At 38.6% G+C, this 26,272-nt stretch overlaps 1 protein-coding gene across 6 annotated transcripts in view; it reads left to right on the forward strand.

The window, feature by feature from the left end:
• Nucleotides 1–80: 80 nt before the first annotated feature.
• The window catches only part of Wdr62 (WD repeat domain 62), a 446,434-nt gene continuing 420,242 nt past the window's right edge, over nt 81–26,272 (forward strand). For all 6 annotated transcript variants that reach the window (XM_071585661.1, XM_071585668.1, XM_071585662.1 and 3 more), the window contains exon 1: nt 81–315. The gene's annotated coding sequence lies outside the window, so the exon portion shown is untranslated. The remainder of the gene's footprint in view (nt 316–26,272) is intronic.

Genomic DNA, 26,272 nt, shown 5'->3' on the forward strand with positions numbered 1-26,272 from the left:
CAACTCTCTGTAGGCTTTGAAGGGATAACAGGAACTGGCGAATAGTTGTTTGAATATCGTGGTCGAGTGTGGATGGTGGCTGTGGAGCTCAATAGTAAACAAGCGTATCGTTTTAACGTGCAAATACTCAGTGACTTCGTGTAGACATCGGTGAATCTTCAGCATTTCATAAACATGTCTGTGTTCCGAAAGTTGGGGTTCCAGTAGTTCTTGTGCATCCCTTCAGCATGTTTAATTGGACTAACGAGGATTAAAGGATACCCTCTAAGCTTCCTTTGTGGGTACCTGCTGTCTCTACCCTTTGCCAAACGAATGGTAATTATAACTGCTTCTCTTAATTGTTTTAATGTGTGTATTCATTTTGTACAATTATTGTAAAACCGCTAATGATTGAAAAAATGTCGAGGTGATGTCTTGAAATGATGGGCGATTTTGCAATGAAGGGTAATTTTGGTTTCTTGCTTAGATTTATAATGCATTTTTTAGAATCCAAGTGATTTGTTTCGGCGAAAAGTTCTTGTTTTTAGGCAGTCAGTAGTAGAAGATTTGTGGTTACCTTCCTGATGTCTTTCCCTTATAACTTATAATGTTGAATGCTATTGAATATCTCGTTTTGTGGGTGGTTTTTTGAATCAATGCTTTCTATATTTCGCCTGAAATATACCATTGGAGGTTCGAAATTTTAAGATCATAGTTTGAAAATGCTCATTTGTGCAGCTCTCTATAATGTTTATTCTGTGCGAGAGTATAGTGTTTTACGTTTCTAATTCCGGAAATGAAAGAAGCTTTTTAGATTTGATTATTATTCTGAAGGTGGTAAAGTGACTAAACTCCGGCAGTGAATTTTATTATTTTATCATTGCATTTAAAGGCTAGAATTGACTGTTTAGCCACCAGCTGATAGAGCGTGTTGGTGGGTTCATTTAGTCATTGATGCGGCGATAAAATTTCCAAGTGAAGAACGATTGAATTCTTCCTAAACGTAATTCGAAAACAAAGGAAGTTTACAAACACAGTGGAAATGACGCTTCATGAGGAGATAAGATTATGAAGTTCGAAGGCTGAGCTCTTCCCGATGAAGGTTCCCACGGCGGAAGGATGAAAGCCTCTTCCGTGGTGGTTTTAAGAGGGACAAGAGGAAGATTAGGAATTTAGTTTCTCAACCCGCCGCGCGTGATGGTTTGCGGGGTGTAAGTCGGGAACATCCTCTTTGTGAGGGTCCTGCGATGCAGTTAGTGCTCTCGACTGGTTGTAGATTGACAAATAAGTTTTTTCCTTGTTTCAATTAGCGGTAGCGGCATGGAGAATATGGCCAATTGACTTTTGCCAATTTTCAAAGCTACAGCGGCATTAATATATGGTATATCTTCTCTTCGTTGTTGTGACATTAACAGATAAATGTGCACTCACCTTTGTTATCATATAGTTTCACAATATCCCTGTTAGAAGAAAATTTGTAACCCTTGATATATTGGTATCTTGATTGTGGCAGTCGAGAACTCCAGATTCCTCTTGCTTCAATAACGTTTAATTTGTGTTGATGGGATTATTTCCTGTGCGCAGTTTTCAGCGAGAAATAAAAGTCGTACCCTATAATTTTAATTCAACATTTTATTTAGGTCCATTCCCAATTTTTCGTTCGATGTTGTAACAGCTCGCTGCGGTAACTATCCCGCGCCGTGTTCTTCTCCCTAATCGATACAAACGTCCGAATTGCAGTTGTAATGAGCACAATAAGAGTGAGAATAAGACAGTTTTGACAGACCTGCGCGCACTTTGGATTGACAAATCATCCAATATTGTAATTGTAAGTTAAGATAATATCAAAGCAGATTTTTGTGCAGGAATTAGCTCAACTTTTAGCCGGGGGTATGGTTTATTGTTCTGTCTGTCTTGTTTTATTTTTGTAGTTTTTCGATGTAGCTGAGGTATTATGGATGTAGCAATCTCTCATTTAACGCCTTAAACCATCTGTTTTGTGAAATAAGCGCCTATTGGCACAAAAATCAATTTCAGTGAGTTACCTTACGCCTGGCCGCCATATTCATGGTTGCAGACGTTTTCAATGTAATTGTATTGATATTAATCAGTCAATGGTTAAGATTCTCGTAATAAAATGATGTTTGAAATATTATTTATCTAATGTTTATTACTAATCCGTGAAATATTTACTATCCATGCGAGGGGTAATATTGATGACCCATGCCTTGATTGTTTCATATATATGAGCAATGTGACATAAAGATGATTGGTTGATGATGAGTGCTATGTAATGATGCATAATGGAGAAAGCCTGGAGACTTCCCCCCCCCCCAAGGTGATGTACCGTAATGCTTTGTTGAAGGCTAGAGGAGAGTTTTTAAACAGCGCAAGATCCGCCGTTTTATGTTGCTACATTCCACGTCGATTTCCGATTTTAATATTTTGTTTTGCGTTGTATTAAGAAATAATTAAAGTTAAGTTAAGAAAATAATAAATATCATATCATTAATGTCGTCATATTAATGGAGTAAAAGCGTTTAAAGAAAGGAGCAGAACATTTTGCCTTTGAATGTATAACCCCGTTCATTTGTTTCCGCCCAAAATTGTGTGTAAGGAATTACTATGTGTTGTAGTTTTACGCAGAGTCGAAATAAGTACTTTCAAGAAATAAGATGTGTATTTTATTTGACGAGAAATGCTCTCTTACGAAATTGGGAATGTCTGCTTGGTTTTCATAAAAAAGGGTTAATTTGTTGACATTTTTCTCGGAAGGAAGTGTTTTCCGTAAAAATAATAGGCACAGAATCAAATGGAAATCGACTAATCAGTAAACCGTTTTGAAGCAGATAGAAGAAAGTTTAAATGAGTCAAGGTTAAAAAAGTGCCAAATGGGAACACGCCTTTTATGGATTAAATACATCCCTAGGCCAGTGAGAATGACTTTAAATCTTTTTAGTCAATCTTTCCTAAAATATTATAATTACCTCTGGGCCATGATAAAGGCTAGCGACACCGGTTCGCCAGGAATAACGTAAGTTACCGAGGTTGCCTGCACAATAAGCGAGAGTACCCTTTTACATATCCTTTCGCTACTGGCTACCTCTCCGGCACTTAACCCTTTTCACTTGGTGGAACAGCGATAGGAATCGTCTCTGGGCAACTGGTCTCGAGTAAGAAATTCCATAGATAAGAGTAATAATTTTTAGATCTCATATTAATTCTTTCCGTCGTTTACTGAAGACGTAGGAGAGCGTCAAAGAAAAAAATTAGAGGCTTGCTAGATGAGAACCATGTGGATGATACGTGACGTGACCGCGAAGTACGATGCTACAAAAATGTTTATAATGTGAAAGGGCCTATTAAAAGGCGTAGACACTAGGTGGTGGTCATGTGAGGACTGAGGTGCCTATCATGCATATGACATTAGAGGACATGGTAGAATATATCCATGGGTAAGATGACCCTACTATTACTAGTAAAACCTATGAATGTGCCGTGACTTGATTGATTCCGATCTGTAGGACTCCTATTAAACGTCAATATTCCTGAACCGGTTGAAGTAATGCAAGGCAGGGTAACCGGTATTCACTAAAGGTAGCCTAGGTTCCCATTCAATTCCCGGGACATCGACTACTTGGGAAAGGCACTTCAGCCAAATTTGCTTAACAGCGCACTGATTGCAAGTCTGCAAGGGGAAATGCGAAGTATGGCCGTTCATATTTTTAAGGTTAAATGTACGTAGTATTGTAGTATGAAGGAGATTTTTGTGCGAATGCTATTCTCACTGAATGAGTGAATGGAAATGTTATCACGTTTCGGCAGTGCCGAAACAAGAACAGAGATTTCTGGCGTGCGACGAAAGTATTATTACAGGTATACATGCCTACGTAAGATGTAAATAGAAGGTGGGATTTTATGGAGGATGCAGGTGAAAAGGACGTCATAGGAGAGGAAAACATTTCGGGGGGGGGGGGGGGCTATATAAATGGCAGGGGTTGATTACACATCAGACTGCTTTTTACCAAAAATCATTTCCTCACTTCCTCGGTCGGACAAGGTTTTTCTCATCCCTTGCCATTCTTGGAAAAAATGGAATCTTAAATATGTCTGTTCTGCACTTGTTCTCTCCTACCGAGATACGTTGGGGCTAGTGATACATTTTCAACATTATTGCTAAAGAGACATCCTTCCAATTTATGCTAGAGATTTCGTCTGTAATTCAACTTTCGCTCCGTGACTTATTCTCTACCTAGGTCCTCTAATATTTTTGATACGCTTACTCAATTAATCATCATCATCGGCAACGTTTTACAAATCTAGCTCCTTTACTTCCGATCCAATTCGGCAATTAAACCAACTTCTTGAGGATCGCATGTATCAGCCGTCTTTTCTAAATTAGGCCGGAGGGGTTAAATGAAAGTACAGTGAGTGGGCTTGCATTATCTTCCTAATGTTCTCTTGAAGTGGTTAACACGGTTTTTAAAACTATCATCTAAGTAGATACGAATACAAAATATCTAATAATAGAGATATACTATAAAATACTTTTTTTTAATAAAGTGTCGAAAAAATTTCAAAGATCTCTAGGTTTACTCGCTGAGGATATCGACAAAAGTAATGATAGAATGCCAACCTATCAGGCAGCTGGAAAAATTGATGATAATTTAGACACTAGAAGATTCTCATAGTAAGGAATCATATGAGCTGAAATGAACAGTACTAATATGAAGAAATGTTTTAAATTCGCGCGGCAGAATGTAAGAAAAATAAACTTATTGAGTGGAGGCACTGATCACAAATGATATATTGTATCTGATAGTGGAAACGCGAAAGTATAATAATAGAAGAAAAAAGGGCTGCAAACTTACGAAGTTATCAGAAGCAAGAAAAGGCATGCAATAATTGTTGAAACCGTTGACGAAGCAGTGTGCAATAACTTGCCGCAGTCACCAGCTGAAGTAGTCTTCAGGTGTCATTTAGGGGGCTAATATCGTCGGAAACTCTTTATTCGGAAAGCAAAATTCAAGGATTAAGGATACGAGAAGGACTTAGGAGAATGACCATGAATGGAATACGACCTCGTATGTCAAGCTGGTGGTGAAGAGACTTGTTTCTTTATGAGGAAAAAAATTGAAATCCTAAGAGGTTAAGATTAGTAGCGAAACCAGTCTTCAATTTCATGTTTTCAGACTGGCGATTGCTGTTTTAATGTTTCGGGGAAGAATGAAATCACTTTCTCTGGGGATGTTAGAGGTTCACAATTGCAATGGTAAGAGAGGAAATGGTTTGGAGACAAGAAGAGGCTTTCTGAACTGCCATAGGAGTCATATCGTCATTTTCGACGCATATCTACATCTACATCAATACCCTGCAAGCCACCAAAAAGGTGTGTGGTAGGGGTGCAGCACTAGGAGGAAAGGGTAAGGGATGAGGGGGTTAGGGTTTTTCAAATGGATGGGGAAAGGTGAGGGGAACCTGCAAAATAAATAAATGAATAATATATATATATATATATATAATATATATATTGTAAACATATATATAATAAAATATATAAAATAATATATATTATATATATATATATATAATAAAAATATATAAATGTCTGATAAGGCTTTACAATTTCCGACATGGCACTAAGGGATGTGAATTTTGTTAATCTCTTACCAGTGACATGCCTGTCGTCATGTGAAGTGTAAACATCGTCGGGCTGTTCTTGAATACCTTTCGGATAGTATTGGTGGATTCGATTTTTTGGTTAATTGTTGGGGCGCGCAAGTGGGAAATTAGGCATACATGTAGTTTATGCGTCTGTTTTTTGTGTGAAATGACTTCCCAGGACGACATTATAAAAGGCAGTTCCTAGTTAGAAGGAATTCCTTGTGTTGATTAAAATCAAGCCCCTTTAATATGACGCCTACGCTCACATGAGGGGTTGATGCGTTTTCGTTTCGTTTGCTGTGGACAACGTTTCTGAACACGATGATCAAGTTTAAGTTCGGGACTTGCTGACGCATCAATGGGGCCAAATTAAGATGTCAAGATTGGATAATTAAATGAAAAGACTTGGACGTGGCGAAATAACGGATATAAGCGACGTCATATATGGGTAAGTGTTCGTCATACATAGTCTTTTGATGGGTCCCGCCTCGAGACATTCTGTGTGGAAGTCCGGTAGGTCTACCAGTTGGAATTTTCAATCATTTATATTTTTGTTTGGTGTTAGCCGGATGTGTTCCATTTGACATGGCTCTACGGACATAAATTATGAATGAGATGCATATTTCGGTAGAATGCTTTGTTGTGATGACTTCATCTGACTGACTGATTTTGTGTGGATTCATTTAGAAACATGACCGTCAATTAAACATATTACCAGAATTCTGTTGAATGACGTAATCATGAATATGACATCTGTATAAAAGAGCATAACTGCATCGGTTTACTGCTTAGTTCTATATCCGTTCCCCTGGGATTTTTTTAATATTGATACTATGTTTTGCTAACATGACATCTGATCTACTCGAAGATGAGGGCCCGGCATTCTTACCCTACTGACTTCTATTTGTGTTCAAATGAAGCCTTCCATGTTCTCTTTCTTGGATTATTAGGGAAATGTTTAGACGTGGAAAGAGTGTGTGGAACACCCCCGCCGCCAACCGAAGGTGCCAACGTTGCTTACGTAAGCGGTATGGCTTGAATGTACATTCCGTGACTCGATGCTTGGATCGTGTTACCAGCATCCAGTTGTAAATCTTCCGTTGAATTACTTATGGTTCTCCGAAGGCGTCACAATGTCGTATTTATATCTGATAATTTTTTTTTCCTGATTTGACGAAACTTTGTCCTCATCTCTTGGAAAGTTTAAATGCTAACAGTATGCCCAACTGGTTGAAAATTTTACATTAAACCCAGAATTTTCATGAAATCTGGATTGGATAGTTTCTTTCACTTTAATTCAATTTTTAATTTAATGTGCTCGTCGTTAAATGGTTCACTTTTGCGTTCGTGTGAATTTTAGTAGCATTATAATCTTTTGGTTTGAGTGTTTCTGTTATTAATATTTTGGTGTTCTAATGGTTGAGGTAGGTTTTGGATGGGCTAATAGACATAACACCGCTACATTTCTAAACCTGGAATAACGAGAGACAACCTGACTCCCCACCTACAATAAAGCCTCCTTCAATCCCTTCAATTCTGCCTCCCTTCATTCCGTCCGACATACCTATCGTTTCTTCCGCTAACCTCGCTTGCCTAACTTCCTTTCCTCTATCACGGTCTCACAAATTCCATCGCCAATCAAAATGCCCCGCTTGTGCTTTCTTTCCCCCATTGATATTTCCCAAGAGCACTATATCCTCCCCCAACCTCTCTAGTACTTCCTCGTCTGTTTACCTTTCCGTTCATTTTATTTATCTTACTTCGTTTGTTTTTGCTCTCACATGGTGTTTAAATAGTAAATTATTAGCATTGTTAGCTTGGAAGTCATAGCAAATAAAATTTTTAAATATAAATAATTATTAATTCATTTGAGTTTGTTGTGTTGTGTGAATAAATAAGGAAATAAGTATTAGGGTAATGCTATATAGTACATCCGAGCTAGAGGGTGCGTGATTATTTTTCATTTGTTATAATTTTTTATTTTATTTCACTACGTGTGATTGGTGGGCCCCTGACGTAGAGGGAAACCTCTCGTAAACCCTGATAGAGTGTGTGTGCATGCGATTAGCAAGGATTAATGCTGCATAGTACATCCAAGCTAGAGTGTGTGTGATTAATTTGCCTTATTATTATATTACGTGTGACTAACGGGCCACTGGCGCAGTGGGAAAACTCTCGTAAGCCCTGATTGAATGTGAGTGTATGCGACTAACAAGGATCAATGGTGTGTGCGGTAGTAGTAGTTTATTTTAGCGGATTGTGGTGGTTTTTGTCCTTCGACTCTGATTGGTTATCGGTGAGTGCTTTCCTTTTTCTTGCTATCTTTTTTTTTTGACCTCTGAAAATCAGACCTTACTTAAGCATCGTTTTTTCCGCTTAGGCTTCATATTCCTTTCCAAATCGTAACTTATCGAGTGAGCTAAATTTTCCGTTTTGTTTTTTTGCATGTGGTATTTTTCTTTTTTACGGTTGGTTACCTAACACCCCCCGCCACACGCCCTTGCGGCGGCTTGCGGGGTATTATGTAGATGTAGATGTAGATGAATGGTGCATAGTGCATCCAAGCTAGAGAGTGCGTGATTAATTTTCATTTATTATTATCCTCATTTTTATTTTATTACGTGCGTTTGAGTGCTTGAGACGAGCAAGGATCAATGCTGTATAGTATATCCAAGCTAGATAGTACGTGATTTATTTGCAGTCTTCCAGCATTGTTCTTACCGTTTGCGGTATCTAATTATTTCAATTATTTTTAGTTTTTTATTATATTTATTATTGGTTTTATTTTCAGTTATTTATTTATTTGCATAATTTTTATTGATTTACTGCTTATATCTTCTCTAATTTCCCTCACCCATCCTTTGCCCAATTATAAGAGTACGGCTGGGGTTGACTCTTCCCATTATATTCATACGGCCGTAGTTGCCGTTCGCTTTGTACACTGAAACTGTTATGTTGAAGAAATCGATTAGCCTGAATAGACTGGGGCTGCCTTCATTATCTCTATTTTAAAATGCCACTAAGCTAGGAAAAATTTTATTCGTGTTGAAATTATCTTTTATTTGTGGAGTTGAAATCTGTATGTAGCAGTTTAATGATGAATACCAAATTGATACACTTTCTTCCCAAATGTGCAGGTCATCGATATAAAATGCACTAAGTATTCGTATACAAAATGCACAATGATGGATGAAACCAAGGATCATCAGCGAACTGCCCGTACTCTGTTTTGAGTCTATTCTGAAATATTATCGTCCGATGAAAATTAAACATTAATTATGCTTTTTATGCTTATGGTCATTAAAAAAGATGTTTCTTCATTAACTGGTCGTGAAGGTCTCCATTGGGAGTTTAAGATCACTTGACATACTATCCAATCTGAAAAAGAAGACAAAGGCCCTAATCTATATGCTTTCAGGTTTGAATAATATTTCCAAAAAATAGAAAGGTTGGTTTGGGAAATTATGCTACCAAAAATTGAAAGATGATAGGAAATCCAAAAGAGGTACATGCAGAAAAAATTGAGCAGGGTAAAATTGCTTGGCACCAACGTACAAGGCACAGCATAAAAAACTTGCCAAATACTTGCATGCAGAGAACTTCATTGCAAGTAGTGGTTGGCTATGATTTAAGAGAAGGCATCATATTTATGATGAAGGTGCATCAAAAGGGCTGATAGTGATGCTGTTGAACCACTTACAGAACAATCGCAAGCAGTGATGATTGAATATGATTTTCAATAACATCAAGAGCTATAAACCAAACTAAATGGATCCATGCTAGAAAGCCTTTGACAGAAAATACTCAAGATTTATGAAGTGAATCAAAGGCTCCCAAATGAAAATTCTGTAAAGATTGGATGTCTATCCTTCGATGATTAGCTCACAATCTGATCATTCGGTCATTAACTGATCATGGACACAAGTTAACGTGTGTTACCATGGAATGACATCAATAACCTTAAACTCAGACGAGGATAAGAAATGACTTTTCTCTATCACAAAGGAATATGGCAAATACATAGTTTAATGGGATTATCAAATCAGGCTCACTCCATATTCATGCCGACACTGAAGTTACAAAATAACATTTATGTTTGGAGGATTCCTAAGAAAGAAAAAAAAGAGCTTTTCTTTGGTACCAGTGGTGAGTAAAAATCCCAAATCAATGTTGCCACCAAAAGATACACCAAAAAAATTATGACAAACACTCCCACGATCATACTCATTGGAGGTGATTAACTCTGTTCACAGTATTCATCCGTGGAAGCTTCACTGAAATCTTATGGGATTCAATTTAAATTAAAAATTACAAAAGAACTAAAAACGGGGATCGAGATGGTGCGTGTGGCTAACGTACTGGCTTCCCACCCTGAGGGCCTGGGCTCAAATCCCGGCGGTGTTGAATATTTTTCAGAGGTATCTCGATCCCTACTTGAGGAGCTTTGCGGAGGGCACTTTGAGTGAGTATGCCATCCGTCGGATGGGACGTTAAGCTGCGGACCCCTGGGCGCCTTTCATAAAGAGCAGGCTAATGCCGACGCCGGGTTTCTCTCCACCCTTAATCCTTTCCTGTCCATCCCCTGTGGTGCAAATGACCTCAGCTGTCGGTCGCCTCCCCTAAATACTACTACTACTTAGAACAAAAAACTAGTACCATTTTTTTTGCAGTTAAGCTCAGCTTTATCTAAATAAAAACTTGATCAATTTTCTTTTTTAATATAGTAAATATAATAAATGAATGGGATGATAGAACTGAGTAAGTTTGTTATGTTCAAAGGCAGTTGTGAAAAGCAACTTTAGAATTTATTTTTGGAAAAAAAATGTCCACTAAATTTTATTTAAATATATTGGATCCTTGCTTAATGAGCACCTTGCATAGTGAGTAATTCGTACAATGAACAAAAATATTTTTCAAAAATGACTCACTTAATCAGTGACTTTTTGCATAACAAGTGAGTGAAGAGAAGGGGATTCCCAGAATTATTGTACACCTGCTGATTCAGGTAGTGTTTAGCACTTGTTCTGCTAGCATCTTAGTGTACCTAGTGATCACACATTTTTTCCAATCCTGTATTCTAGCATATCATTTGTGATTTTTTTGCAAAGTTTAATAACACAGACACAAATGTCCCAGAATACAAAGCCACAAAAATACAACTATAAAAGAATTAAAATAATCATAGAAATTAAAACAAAAATCATTGAAAAGCAAGAATAAAATGAGCTGATCTAGCACATATACACAATTAGTAGACCAATGATTTGCACTAACCTCAGGAAAGATAAGATTAAGGTGATAGATACTTCAAAGGGAGTGGCAAGAATATCTACATAAAATTTGCGTATTCTCAATGATGCTGACAGGTTGCTTCTCATATTTCTAAGGGAAGGCAATTTGAAGGCAACACTATTTACAAGAACATCATTTGTTTGTAAAACGGTGTAAACGATTTTCTCTGACACCTTTTGGAAGATAGCAGGTTTATTAATGGCGGAAAAAGAAATATTTTAAGGAAGTAGTAGGTAGAAGTTTAAGAGAAGAACCGGTATCCACAGCATTGTGAGGCATGCTTAAGCAGTGAGCTCTGACTCAAAGATAGCAGAGAACTTCCTTGGTGAGTTGAAGAAGCTAGTATATTTTGAGGGTTACCTGCCGCAACAGGTTTTAAATTGTGATTGGATGGGTCCTTTTTTGTATTTTTTTGGGAACAAAATTTTGAAGCATTGGTAAAAAAAATGTCTCAAAACAGCTTTCTAGTGAAAAAAGAATCGGGAAGGTATCATCAATTATAGAATAATTATTTTTCGTTTTCGACAAATCGAATTCGCATTCCAGGTTGGTTCATTCTATGTTGCTAATCGTCAATATGTTCCATGAGGTTACCCGTCAAAAACTGATGGATAATTTGGATTTCACCTAATCTGGATAATTCATGATGCAATTTGGTAGGTTTCACTGCATACACTGATGTTCTTAAAGCCCTCTGTGAAATATCCTAGCTGGGTATTTGGGTCAATGCTCATGTACATGGATGTAATGTTTTTAAGTAATTATTACTAAATAATAGCCAGAATATCATAATAAAATTCAGCATACTAATTGATTCTAATGCATACTACCTTGATCAAAAATTTCCCGGAATTTATTCAGAAAATTAAAAATACAAGTTTATTCATCTAAATCTATATTGTCCCCTTCAAAGTAATCCCCATCGACTGCAACACACTTATGCCAGCGCTTGATCCAATCCTCGAAACATTTTTTATATTCGGTTTTCGGTATGTCCATCAGTGCTTCCTGCGATTTTTCCATTACTTCCTCTCGGCTGCTAAAACGCGTTCCCCGTAATGGTTTTTTAACTCGATTGAACAGAAAGAAGTCACAGGGAGCCAAATCAGGTGAATTCGGTGGCTGTTGGATGGTATTTGTTGCATTTTTCGTCAAAAAATTACGAATAATGATAGCACTGTGCGACGGTGCGTTATCATGGTGCAAAATCCACGAGTTTTCTGCCCACATTTCTGGTCTCTTTCGGCGAATTGCTTCACGCAAACGTCTCATAACGCCCAAATAATACTCTTTGTTTACTGTCTGGCCTTCTGGCAAAAATTCATGATGCACTACACCGTTGTAATCCATGAAAACCGTCAGCATTGCCTTCTTTTTTGACTGAAAACGACGTGGTTTTTTTGGTCTCGGTTCATTTGGTGAACGCCATTCACTTGCCTGATGTCTGGATTGCGTGTCGTACTCATAAACCCACGTCTCGTCTCCAGTAATGATCCTTTTGATGAATGTGGGATCGGATTCAGCCTCGCAAATCATGTCTTTTGCGACGTCAACACGGTCTCTTTTTTGCATGAAATTGAGGTCTTTTGGCACCAACTTTGCTGCTACACGAGGGAAACCCAAATCATTAACCACAATGTCTTGGGCGGATCCATAGGCAATGTTCAAGTCCTCCGCTATTTCTCTGATGGTTAATTTGCGGTTATTGACCAACATTTCTTTTACTTTATCAATTTTTTCACCGACTTTCGATGTCGATGGTCTGCCACTGCGTTCATCATCTTCGATTGACTCACGACCACTTCTGAACCGCTCGTGCCACTGGTAAACGACCGTTTTTTTTAGAGAATCGTTGCCGAAACACTTTCCCAACATTTCCAACGTCCGTGCGCCACTAAATCCGTTTTTACGCAAAATTTAATACAAGTTAGTTGTTGCAAATTTAAATCCATTTCTGAAATTGTAAAAAATCGCCAACACACACAGAGATAGATGTACTCTTGGCTACGTAACTTTTGCAAATGTCAAGTTATGACACTAAGATTTAAAGGGAATATCAACAACAGATGTACCAATTTAACAAAAAAAACAGAACTCAAATCGGAACGATGGGAGCGCCAAACGGTGGTTATTCCGGGAACGTTTTGATCAAGGAGTATTTGTAATTCGCTACTTATGGACCAGATGTGGCACGTCTCAGTCGAAATCTTAATTCTTGTTGTCTCTTAATGCCGAAAATGATTTCTGTTAAAATGTTGTCACCGCGTATATCAACCCGATGGATGGTTTGACAGGTGAAGGTATGTAGTGTGTGTGCTTATATTTGCCGTTGTGTGTGCGTACATACTTCCCTCGTTGCAAATTTCATTCTATTTGGGAGGCAAAATTTAATTTCCTATTTAACTCGGTATTTTTTCCAAGTGAAGAACGATTGCATTCTTCCTAAACGTAATTGGAAAACACAGAAAGTTTGTGGAATTCACTCATCGGGGTAGAGGGGCAGTTCCTTTCCCTGTGCCGGTTATGGTTTCCCAGGAAGATCTGGTACCCGAAAAATCACAGCTTGGGTGGAGCTGTAGGTGCACAGAGACATGCCCGGGAATCGAACCCGGGACCCTCCGGTCAGTAGTCCAACGCTCTACTGGACTACCGCGACCGATATATATATATATATATATATATATATATATATATATATATATATATATATATATATATATATATATATATTTATGACTGCCTTGACTAGGACGAGGCTCAAACCTGCTACCTATGGAATGGTTATCGGTCAGGCGCCTAGCCCACCAATTTCACTCGGCTGAATATTTGTCCACCCTCTTCAAGTAAAGATATCTTCCCGCGTTTTATCTCCTGGTTGCTTCCATCCACTTGACGTGGATGGAAGTCGTTCTCTCTGCGATGAACTATAGATTTCCACTCGTATTGATTCACGAGTTTAATTTGGGCCACAAGTCTTACCTCACTAGGAAGAGCGTAAAATAGATGCTTGGATATCGTTTTCCACATAACCTTATTCCATTATGAATGCTGCCAGTGGGATAATATTTCCAAAATAGTTTCTGTCAATTGTAGTTTAAAGGAATATATGACTGGCTGGAGCGTGAGTTATGAGGAGTATGTCATTTCGGCTAAATTTTTGTACAAATTCAAACCGCTGTTCTTTTATGCGTATTCTTCCATGCTCCAAAAATTCATGTATTTTACTTTCTATCAATTGTCATTTTTTGCGAGAGTTTATTTTATGGAATAGCTCCCATTCAGTTACTATCTACAGTAAAAGATGTTCACTTTTATGCTGTCAAGATTTATTTGATCTGCTTCACCCCATGGCGAAGGTGTATTTGAATACCTCAAACGTAAGCCTCGTATCAGACGAAGGAGCAAGGAAGTGAGAATCATTGAACATTTTTCTTAGCTTCTCTCGCGGTTGTTGGAATTTCTATCTCGTCGCACATCCAGATTAACCTTTGCCATTCTCTAGAGAGCGCCCACCGTTAGTTTTGTTAATACTTTAGCCTTAGAGTTTAATAATTCACCATCGGTTACAATTCCACATCCTCTGTATTTCATTTTAGGGGAGTCATCTGCCTCCCCTTACCCACAATTCCAGGTGCTGATGTTGCCTGTGCGCCTATGTGCGCGTATACATTCCATGGCTTGTAAAGTTGTGGTTGATGAATCACTTGAATCATTTTACTAGCATTCATACTCGTAATATTTCACTGAAAAACGTATCAAGCTCCGTCAAGCCTTGAATTCGGAGTAGTTTTTTAAGATACACATCACCAAAAATTATGGAAGATTGTTTATTTTTTCGTATTATCGGACAATATTTGATTTTATGTTGACCTCAGTTCGTTAACCATGGAGGTTTTTCAATTCCTTCGCGTGAAGTGGCTCCATAATTTTTGACCTCTCTCTCCAATGTGTGCCATTCTCGTTTCGGTCAATTGCTGAGCTGTTCGATACTCGAATCGACTTTCTTATCCTTTGATTATTGGATATTAATTTATGCTTTTAATTTCCAACTTAAATTTCCTTGGTTTCCATCTCAAGAAAGGCATAAAGGCATTTTCTCGTGTTTAATTTAATATTCCTCCCCTTTAACGGCATGCATTAGGTACTTTTTAATTATTTGTTTCACTTAAAGCTCCATTTTGCCCACCGTAGTTCACGTCATCCGGTAGTGACGACTTCCGAGTACCACTCGTGGATTTCGGTGGCTTCTCAGAGCTGATGTTAAAAATTATCAAGGGGGTTAATATAAACCTGTATTTGCGTGAAATATTTATGGGGCCAGCCTATACTCTTAGTGCTTATCGTGAAAGGGAATGTGGAATGGGATAGTTTGTCTGAGTAGTGTTTGGATATTTAGTAGGCCCGACAGCTCTCCCATAGAACGCATATTTTTTGCCAAATGGCCATTTCTGCATCTCTCAAATCCTTTGATGCGCCCGGTTTTGTAGAAAAGACACAAGAGGAAGCTTAGTAGCCTCTACCCAGGGTCATGCCTAATGATTGCGTTCTTATGCTTGTCACAAAGGCCGCCGATTTCCTTTGTAAGGTTTCCCGTGGGTTGGCTTAGAGGTGTTTTCCCATCCTGAGAAGGTTAACGTTTGAGGTTCACTGATTCCGGCGTGAACTTGGAAAGCCCAGCGACAGAGCATCTCGCCTGCTTATTGTATCGATAATTTCGGTTGCCTGAGTAGCTTGATTTTAATGGAAGAGCATCCTGAACCGGTGTTTATGGATGTAGAGAGATGCTAGCATTTCGGTCACCGATGATCTTCATCATTCAGGAAAATTGTTAATCAAAGTGGCATCAACTTCGAAAAGATGTCTGGACCTGTGAACTTTGCGCAAACGCTACAATTTTCAACTTAGCACGATAAAAAGTTTTACAATAATTTAGGCTCCGTTGAAAGTTTTTTCACTCATGAGTGTCATAGTTATGTAAAATCTATATTTTGCCTGTTGTATCTATTTCTCTGTTAAGTTTTATTGTGTTGTGGCTGGAAGCTTATTTTTTAAGTCCAAATAATTATGTGCGTCATACGTACCAACTCAACTCCATTCTGCACAATTTCGGTGCTCGTTTGCATTTGCGCGGATGCTTTCGGAGCAGTTCTGAGTTCGTCCACGTTCGTTTCGAACGAACTTGGCGATGAGCAGGCCGCACCTTTCAAGGACTTGCCTCCTGTTGTCAAGACGCGAGAGAGTTTGCATCAGAGAATGAATGCACCACGGATAAGATTTGTCATTGCTGGAGAGTCCCTGCGATGGGATGCGAGGCCGAAAGCTACTTCCTACGCGGCAGTGGTTCGAAGCTGACGCCTCTCGCTTAGAATTACGTAATTAACCGTATTGCGTAACGCATCGCCGCGGATCCGAGTGCATTAATTCCGGAATGTTACCTCGAGGGTGATCTTGCCTGCTCAGGAAATCACGACTTTGCATCGAAGAATCGTGGGATTAAACCATCCGAGACGAGTCGCTTTCGTCTGAGGTATGGTACGAATATCTTCGCCGAAGTGACCCCGTGAGGTAACTCAAGCCAAGTTTCGCGTGATTGAGATAAGGATGGGCATTGGGACTGCCTAGAATCGAGGCACGGGTCTCATTGTCAGGACGTCTCAAATTAGGTGGAAATTGCTCTCACCCTGGACTTTCAAAGGAAATTCACGTTAGTTTAGAAAAGATTTTCTCGACAGGGGGGGGGGGCTCTGCCCACCCTTGGGGGACATTCCTGTTTTCGTGTATGGAATTGGAGCAACCGCTGTGTAGCAAAGTGTGATGTCCTGTAGAGTTTGTGTACACAGTCTAGGAGATGGGAATGATATTCTGAGGAATGGTGAAGGCGAGAAATAGAGCGAAAAAGCATGAGAACCATCGGTTAAGAATGATGGTTAGTGCTGCACACAATTAATTTACCACTCGTGCCAGGAAAAATGAATAAATATAACGAAAGAGGAAAGGATCAGTACCTATCATTTAATGGCTTTTAAGTCACATGCATCCGCAGCGTGCCTGTCATTGTTAGCTAGGCGGACCCAATGGTAGCTCTGAAGGGAAGTTTAAAATACAAGTAATTGAAAATGTGATGTCGCAAGAGATTAAGATCCAAAGGGGAAGGATCGGATACTCAACGGAGAGGTTTTAAGTAGGATGAGGGTGAAAGAAGTCTACAACTACGTAAGAAGGCGGCGGTAGATATACATGGAACAAGTAATGAAAGACGTCTAAGACAACAAGCAAATCAATTAGAGGTTTTCCTAAATAAGCTTGGTCAAACCAATCTTAGGGGTAATGAGCAAGAATGAGAATCAGCCAGGCCACATTCTGAATACGCTGTTGATATTTAGGACCCATGAATAATTATCATAAGTATTTAACTTGAAAGCTCTAAATGATATATAAGAATGGTTGAAAGTCGTTTAATCAATAATATGTAGCAATATTACATAAATATATACATAGATTTGGAAAAAAAACTCGACACATTTTTGATATTACTTTAAGAAAAAATTGATCACTGAGTTTTCAGAATAAACTTTCGTGTTCACGTGCAATTTTCGTGACCACGGCAAGGATAGGTTAAGTAACATATAGGCGTCGTTGGCTCAAATACTTGAGATAATAATACATTTTTCCATGCCTTTTATCAGTTGCCTCGCAGAGTATAATTCATTTATCCATCAAATAATCAATTACTCAATAAGTATTTGGACTCCCCTTAGTGCACACCATGCTGGCGGCTCGTGTTGGGTGACGTAGATAACTAGGTTAGACTTGTAGGCATTGGACCTCCTGAAAACATCGTCAGGTTACGCGTCATACTAATGTGGCTCATAAGGGAATTGTGTTGATATTTTGGTAACCAGAGCTCCTCTCTTAGTGCCAATGATTTGTCTTGTCTTGTTTCTACCTTTTCGCACATGTAAGATACAACTACATTAATTTCAGTCTGCCTATTGATGTATTCACCATGGCAACCGCAGTAATCAATCCGAGTTTTAATGGTGACGGTAGTTGATAACTCACTCTCGTCTTTAACTCTAAGGTATGTTAGATTTTCACATCAAGATATACGTGTAGGAGAAGCTCCTTTACCCTGCCCTATTCGGTTTGCCCAGTGAATTCTTGCTGCCTAAATGTCACAGTTTGTACTCCCGGATTATTTTGATGAAAAAGTATGTTACAAGTTTTAGAAATATTGAGTGTTAAATATTAATAATGAACCAGTCATATAAAGTATTCAGATTATGTTGCATGCTAGTATATAATTCTTTTTCTACATTTTCTGTTTTATCTGCCCGCCTACACCTTCAATCATCAGAATTCCCCCTCCTCCTTGTTCCTCCGAGAAGGACCATTGTGCAAGAGTGATTAACGGTTTCTCGGAGTGCAACTTGATCCGTAAAATTTCTCCCTGGCGAAAAAGTAAAACCGGGCCGATGTGCACCACCGGTCAAATAAGTGACCTGGGCGTTCGGCCTTGCCTTCAAGCTACTTTCTGTAGTTTTGTAAGCGGGAGGCGATCGACTTAGTTTTTTGTTTCGTTTTAGTCGTCTTAAGGAGCCGTTTTGAAAGGTCCTTGTGTTTCCGCGCAGCCGTGTCTTGCCCTTGTGGTTCGTGTCCAATTATTCGCCTCAAACTGCTTTTCCACCAACTCTTTATGGAAAATACATATATTTATTCATTCAAGTTTTAACATAGTTATATCGTTGAAAAGCTATGTTGTTAGTCCTGGTGCAAATTTTAAATTTGTGCAGAAATATCACATGAATAGCATTTAAAAAAATTAGTTTATTTGCGAGAAGATTTTCTCGTGAAAGAATCAATATCGGATAAAGTTTTCGCTTCTGGACTAATACCTAAACTTATCATCAATGCGGTATCCTCAAACTGCCGAGTTCAGCTTTTGTTCCCTTCTAGCTTGTTATCGAATGGCTGAAACCGTATATAACCATATTATTCCCTAGTTGGAGGTATAGTCGATCTGCTTCCGCCCATCTCTCATCCATTTAGTCTCAATTTCGCCCAGATAAAGACCACTATCTATCTATCCTCCACTGTCGCTACTGTTGCATGGAAATTAAAATAATTTATATAGCCCTGTATAAGTTTATTATATAATACCATATATATATATATATATATATATATATATATATATATATATATATATATATATATATAGGCCTTGTATAGGCATTATTTGTCTCAAGACGTTTGGGAAGGATAGTGAAATACCTCTAGATACCATGGAGTGCCCTAACGTACAGTTCAGGAGCTTAATTCATTCAGGAAATAAGATTGCGGTAGAGACTTTCGCAATGCGGTTATGGGTAGGGAGGTATATGAAAAAAATATGATGACAAAATTATGGGAGGATGAAGGATAAGCTGCAAAATAAGCGAATTTGTGTTGGACATCATTGAGGGGGAGATACGAAGAGTAAGACGAGCGAATTTATGTTGGATATGATTGAAGAGGAGAGGAAATTGTCGGGGAAATTGGAAGAAGTCAGTAAAAGTGAATGGAGGAGATATCAAGCGATCCCCCAGATGTTGAAGGCTGTGATCGATGAGATGACATAATACTTATAAGCGGGAGGAGAGGTTTGAAAAGTCGTTTTGGACAAAATAAACTGGAGTAGGAACTATTAAATGATGAAGAAGGAAATATTGTTAGCTTTTTTTGTCTTTCAGAAGTGCTTAATGTGACTAGGGAGATGCATAAGTGGACTATGGAGGTAATATAAAATGTGTCATTTAATTTCGCAGCACATATTGTTAAAGTAACTTACTTGTAGGAGGACTCCTGTTCTTCCTCCACCCACAGTTTGAAATCTTGCTTAACTCCTTGCATCCTCTAAAACTGCTCTATTTCGTTATCAGAAATACAGTGCCTTTGATGTAAGTAGTATTTGTTGTGAGACTTATTTTCAACAATGTGAATGATGGAAGAACTGTAGAAATAGGCTGTTCATTTGGTTAGTGGCTCTTGCAGCTTCTCACATGTCTGATAACCGACGGCTGAACAATGTTTTGAGTAGGATGTTCGTCACCTCGTCGTAAAATGCATTCTAGTTGTATTCTTATTGACGCTCATATAGTGTGGGTCAATTGTATATAAACTCATGGCTCGGATTTCCATTTCCAGTTGCATGCGAAAGTAAAGGTTTGTGATTGCTTCATCCGTCGTTGGTACTCAAATGAATACTTATCAGTTGGTTGGAGGCTGTCTTGGAAGTCCATTATGCTCTCTTCATGGCCAGTGATTCAAGAGTTTCTGCCATCATATACCTATAGCTGTGGTGGAAATAATTCGTCGATTAGAGAATTTTGATAATATTTAATTGTCAGTATATTTACGAAAAATCCATTATTTTTCAATCGACCAATAGACCCTGAAATCTTTATATTTGAGGTATTGAATCGGCATTCGGAGCGAACCTTTGTCCGCGATGAGAGTGCATTGATCGTCGAGTCGAGGTGAACACTCAATTAGATACGGCCTTAATGAGGTGCTGATCCCAGTTCTGGCGCATTGGCGACTTTATAGCCGATGACTAATGTAATACGAAAACAGTCAGACAAAATTAATTTTTTTAGCTCGCCACCCTCTGGGCGCATGTGTAAAAAGGTGTTGTGAAATCAGTGTTGAATAAGGTTAAAGGGAAAATCGTGTGCGATACCGGTTCTTGGGGTGTGTTGGGTAAGCTGTCCATACCGTTATGCTGCGGAGTTAGTGTGGGTGTGATGTGGGTACTCCAGTAAGAGAAAAAAAAATTGCACCCACCCGAACTCCCTCGATCTTCGATATAAACTCTCTCGGATCTTAAAACCGTTGCATGGAGAATATTTCTACATCTTTTAAAATTTAAAATCTCGCCTTGCCCGCGAATGTTCGTTGGGTATGCAAATTAATCTGCGGCATCATCTCTTACCTCGTTTTTATTTGCGAATCCATTTTATATCATGCTTAGTATTTGGCTCTGCATGTAACCGTTTGCCCTTTACGTCGCTTAATGTCATAAGGCTGGGTTTTTTTGGCAGCAATGGAAAATGATGATAAATTGAGATGGTGGTGGGATTTTAGTAAGGATTGAAACCTATCAGGCTGGGCGCAAAGGTTAAAGAAAAGGGTGAAGATCATATATAGGTTTAATAATGGTTAATATTAGGGAGAGGTGAAGAAAATGGCGGAGGATTAGGATGAATTGGAGTAGTGAAGGCATATGGGACCTGCACGACTAGATTATTCATGATGTTGATGGTGGATATACTACCTTGATCAAAAATTTCCCGGAATTTATTCAGAAAATTAAAAATACAAGTTTATTCATCTAAATCTATATTGTCCCCTTCAAAGTAATCCCCATCGACTGCAACACACTTATGCCAGCGCTTGATCCAATCCTCGAAACATTTTTTATATTCGGTTTTCGGTATGTCCATCAGTGCTTCCTGCGATTTTTCCATTACTTCCTCTCGGCTGCTAAAACGCGTTCCCCGTAATGGTTTTTTAACTCGATTGAACAGAAAGAAGTCACAGGGAGCCAAATCAGGTGAATTCGGTGGCTGTTGGATGGTATTTGTTGCATTTTTCGTCAAAAAATTACGAATAATGATAGCACTGTGCGACGGTGCGTTATCATGGTGCAAAATCCACGAGTTTTCTGCCCACATTTCTGGTCTCTTTCGGCGAATTGCTTCACGCAAACGTCTCATAACGCCCAAATAATACTCTTTGTTTACTGTCTGGCCTTCTGGCAAAAATTCATGATGCACTACACCGTTGTAATCCATGAAAACCGTCAGCATTGCCTTCTTTTTTGACTGAAAACGACGTGGTTTTTTTGGTCTCGGCTCATTTGGTGAACGCCATTCACTTGCCTGATGTCTGGATTGCGTGTCGTACTCATAAACCCACGTCTCGTCTCCAGTAATGATCCTTTTGATGAATGTGGGATCGGATTCAGCCTCGCAAATCATGTCTTTTGCGACGTCAACACGGTCTCTTTTTTGCATGAAATTGAGGTCTTTTGGCACCAACTTTGCTGCTACACGACGGAAACCCAAATCATTAACCACAATGTCTTGGGCGGATCCATAGGCAATGTTCAAGTCCTCCGCTATTTCTCTGATGGTTAATTTGCGGTTATTGACCAACATTTCTTTTACTTTATCAATTTTTTCACCGACTTTCGATGTCGATGGTCTGCCACTGCGTCCATCATCTTCGATTGACTCACGACCACTTCTGAACCGCTCGTGCCACTGGTAAACGACCGTTTTTTTTAGAGAATCGTTGCCGAAACACTTTCCCAACATTTCCAACGTCCGTGCGCCACTAAATCCGTTTTTACGCAAAATTTAATACAAGTTAGTTGTTGCAAATTTAAATCCATTTCTGAAATTGTAAAAAATCGCCAACACACACAGAGATAGATGTACTCTTGGCTACGTAACTTTTGCAAATGTCAAGTTATGACACTAAGATTTAAAGGGAATATCAACAACAGATGTACCAATTTAACAAAAAAAACAGAACTCAAATCGGAACGATGGGAGCGCCACACGGTGGTTATTCCGGGAACTTTTTGATCAAGGTAGTATATCTACCATCACCGTCATAAATGTTGGTAAAATGAAATATATTACAATTCTCGGTGAGAATTGGTCAATAAATTTTTTTACAATTTTTGCTCAAATTTTGTTACTTGCTGGATCACAGAATTTCATGACCTGCTAAATTATTCAATCCAATTGCGTTTAGAAAATGTCAGTGTGGCGTTAAAACTTCCACCATCTAATGATTCACCATGCTTGTCTGCAAAAATTTCAGTCTCAATTTCCAGAATATGACGAAGTTTAACGAATCTGTCTCCTTTCGTGAGTGCACGCTACCTTATGGTTAGTATTTTGGAGTGTGATGGTGGAACAGGACGATTGTTTAAATTGCCGGTTAATGTTTGCCATTTTTGACGATTTTTAGAGGATTTTCTACTTCGTCCGAAATCTCTACCTGTTGGTTTCGTTCTGTTAACCTTTCATTCGTATCAAATCTTAGGAGCAGGGAGAGAGAAGATTGTGGAATAATAACCGTCTGGAAAATGGAACTTCGTATTTAATCCTCCATATTTAGTGATTTCGGAAATTTCTTTTTCATTAATGGAGCCCGTGCCTTTCGCAGTGTACATACTGACATTGAGACGTTGCAAAGCGTGGCCGATGTCATTCAAAATATAAATCTCCGAATTTGGATGAATTGAGTGGGTTGCAAGTGAACGATGTGCATTTGCCAGGTTTTTTGATAGCTTGTATTTCTTTCGAGGCAGAGGGGAGTTTGAAAGTATATATTCATCCATTAAAGAAAATGTGTCCCTATTACACTAATTGCAAAACGTATAATGTACAAGTATATACATTTACGGGGTCTTTGCTTAGATCCTTCTCCGTTAAAACTGCTTTGATCCGTTCTTCAGTTCGTTATAAGCCCTTTACTGTACAGCTTCTGGCCGTATTTATTTATTCTTTAAAACAGCTGTTGTGTAATGCTTAAAATCGGTTATTTCATGACTTTTTAAAGGAAATTTAAATAATTCAATCGTGTCTCTGTCTAACAAGGCACTTTTATGCATTTTTAACATGTATTCTTTGTTTTATTTGGGTTAATTGTTTGTCGTACGATAATAAATATTTATTTTAGATGTAAGTACTCATCAATTGTTTATTTTTCGGTCTCCAAGATTCCATTAATAGTCCAAAGTACACGAGTGGGCCTTGGTCTACCATCTCATCACTCAACGAATAGTGTAGAAAGCGATTTCATGAATTTAAAGTACAGACATTGAAAATCGAAGAGGGGTCGTCGATGCACGTCTACGATTTGATGTCCTTATGTACGAAAAAAAATATTCCTTTTGTACCGAAATATGTCGGAGGGCATCGAGATGGTAAGCGCAAAGTAAAGGTTTTGATTACATTAGCTTAACTGAAGAATGGTGATCGCCGGTCTTCCTTTCGAAATATTTGACGATTTCGAAATAATGTGAATTGTAATTTTCCACAGCGGTTTTTGCGTACAACACATTAAAAACCAATGCATGCTCAGCCTTAATATCATCAAGAATTTGGTAATTACGAGTATATGTTCAATTTATACAAATTGGAGCCTGACGCCACTAATACTTACAAACAAGTTCTTCGCTGGAAGTAGAAACAACTCATAAAACCCAATATCTAAAGTTACCGCAATCGGATCTTTAGTACGTTTTTCGATGGATTTTATTGCCTATATTCTTCGATCTTTCGGACCACCAGATGCCCTAAGCTACGAGTCGATATGGTCTACACACACATACGTGTCCGTCTAATGACAGTAAATATTTTTTTTAAAATTGAACTCACCTGTGATTCAACGAGACGTGTTTTTTTCATTAAAAATAAGTTTTATATCATAATAAGAGGACTTCTGAATGGACTTATGGATTTAAACAGTAAACCCATGGTGCCAAGAGTGGTCGGAAAAACTATTAAACGCGTTTGCCCTCTTGCTCATGTTGACTTCAGCTGTGTTTACCGTCAACGTTAATGGATTCATCACTTGTGGAAGATAAAATAATTTATTATTTTGGTGTGAATACTTTGAAAGGATCAAGTACAGTCGTATGATCATATTTAATCTCCAGACACCAATGTAATGACTTAGCATCGTGTTAATGATTTGGCAAATATTTTGCCGTGCGACTTTCGCCTCGGAGCATGCCTCTAATTGGTAGTGAGGCATGGACAGTAACAGCAGCCGAAAATATGTTAGAAAGCGTTGAAAGTTTGGTGGTTTGGGAGAAGGGAGAATATCAATTGTACGGACGAAATAATTAATGAATACTTTCACGGAGAATAGGTGAAGTGTAATGTAAACTAAGGAGAGACTTGGAGAAAACCTTAGCGGTATATTTCGGCACACGATGGCTTAAGTAGGCGGTCATCAATGTCAGATTAACGTCAATAAATCCAAAGGATGAATATATGGATCATGGGCAAAGAAAAAAGAAAGACTTGTATGTTAAAGAAAAGAAGTGGACTTGAGGAGGTTAGCCGATGGAAGAATTATGTGCAGAGCCGCGTCAAGCGACTTTTAGGATTGATGACCGGTGCTGATGATGATGATCATGATGTAATCCGCAGTAATATCCCCCACAGGTAACCAGAGTGCATACATTTTGGGACTCTAATCGCGAGGCGTGAAACGCGGGGCGAATGGTTCTTGTGTGTGGGCACGATGAAAAGGGTATCGCCAACCACTCTCCCTTCTCGCCATCCTCCCACGCTGCGAACCGGCAGCTGGGTGACCGTCGGTCGTCGCGGAGGATAGGGCTGATGCAACTGCGTCATAAACGATCCTCAAGAATTTTCCACAAAAGCCTTACGGACAATGGAAAACTTGAAATGGACCTTTGGTACTTTGATCTTGTAGTGATTCGGATTGGGCACGACACAATTCAAATTTTATTTAACGTTTACACTTTTTTATTTACTTCGTTCAGTATTTATCTAAGTTGTTTGAGGTCATTACATTACGTAAAGGACACGAGGAACGAGCTTTAATGAATGACTTCAATATTCTTGATAATTTTCTAATGAGCTGTGCTTTTATGCTCTAGTTTCTCTCTTGTAATCGAATATGTATTTTTACAAGGTAGACATTGCCGTCCGCAAATAGGATATTGACTTAATCTTCGCTTAAAGGGTCTTACAACCTCATTCACTCTTATTATGTAAGTACGTTATTAAATGCACGTATGCTGTACATACTGTTTGGGTTGTCACTTGTATTCTATCATGTCATAGGAGTGTAAATATGTATCTTTCGTCAACTCAATATACCGGCGAAATAATCGAAAAACAGGCCCATTATACCCGTTCGGACGAGTAAGACCACGAGTAAGTATTTTTATGTGATTACCTTTAATTCCGCTGAACTAATACAAGACCTGCAGTATTTATATATCAAGAAACAGCCTCCATACTACGTCATCGTTAACGTCAAGTGTTGAAAGAGAATTTTTAAGGAATTTAATATAAAATTATAGAAACAAAATGAGTATATTAATCATACCCTGAATTACACACGCGTTAGGACGTTCCACTCAGTGATGATCTTGCCACATTGGTGAATGAATACATTTGGAAACACTTAATTATCAACTCGCAAATGGAAATTTCTAGGGCCTTCGGTTGAATGAGTGTCCATGTTATTGGCCAATTATTACCATACAACCTGTGATAATGCTCTTTCCTTTTGG

The sequence above is a fragment of the Hetaerina americana genome, unplaced genomic scaffold (genome assembly GCF_022747635.1).
Source record: "Hetaerina americana unplaced genomic scaffold, ioHetAmer1.1.p SCAF_2, whole genome shotgun sequence".
Lineage (NCBI taxonomy): Eukaryota > Metazoa > Arthropoda > Insecta > Odonata > Calopterygidae > Hetaerina > Hetaerina americana.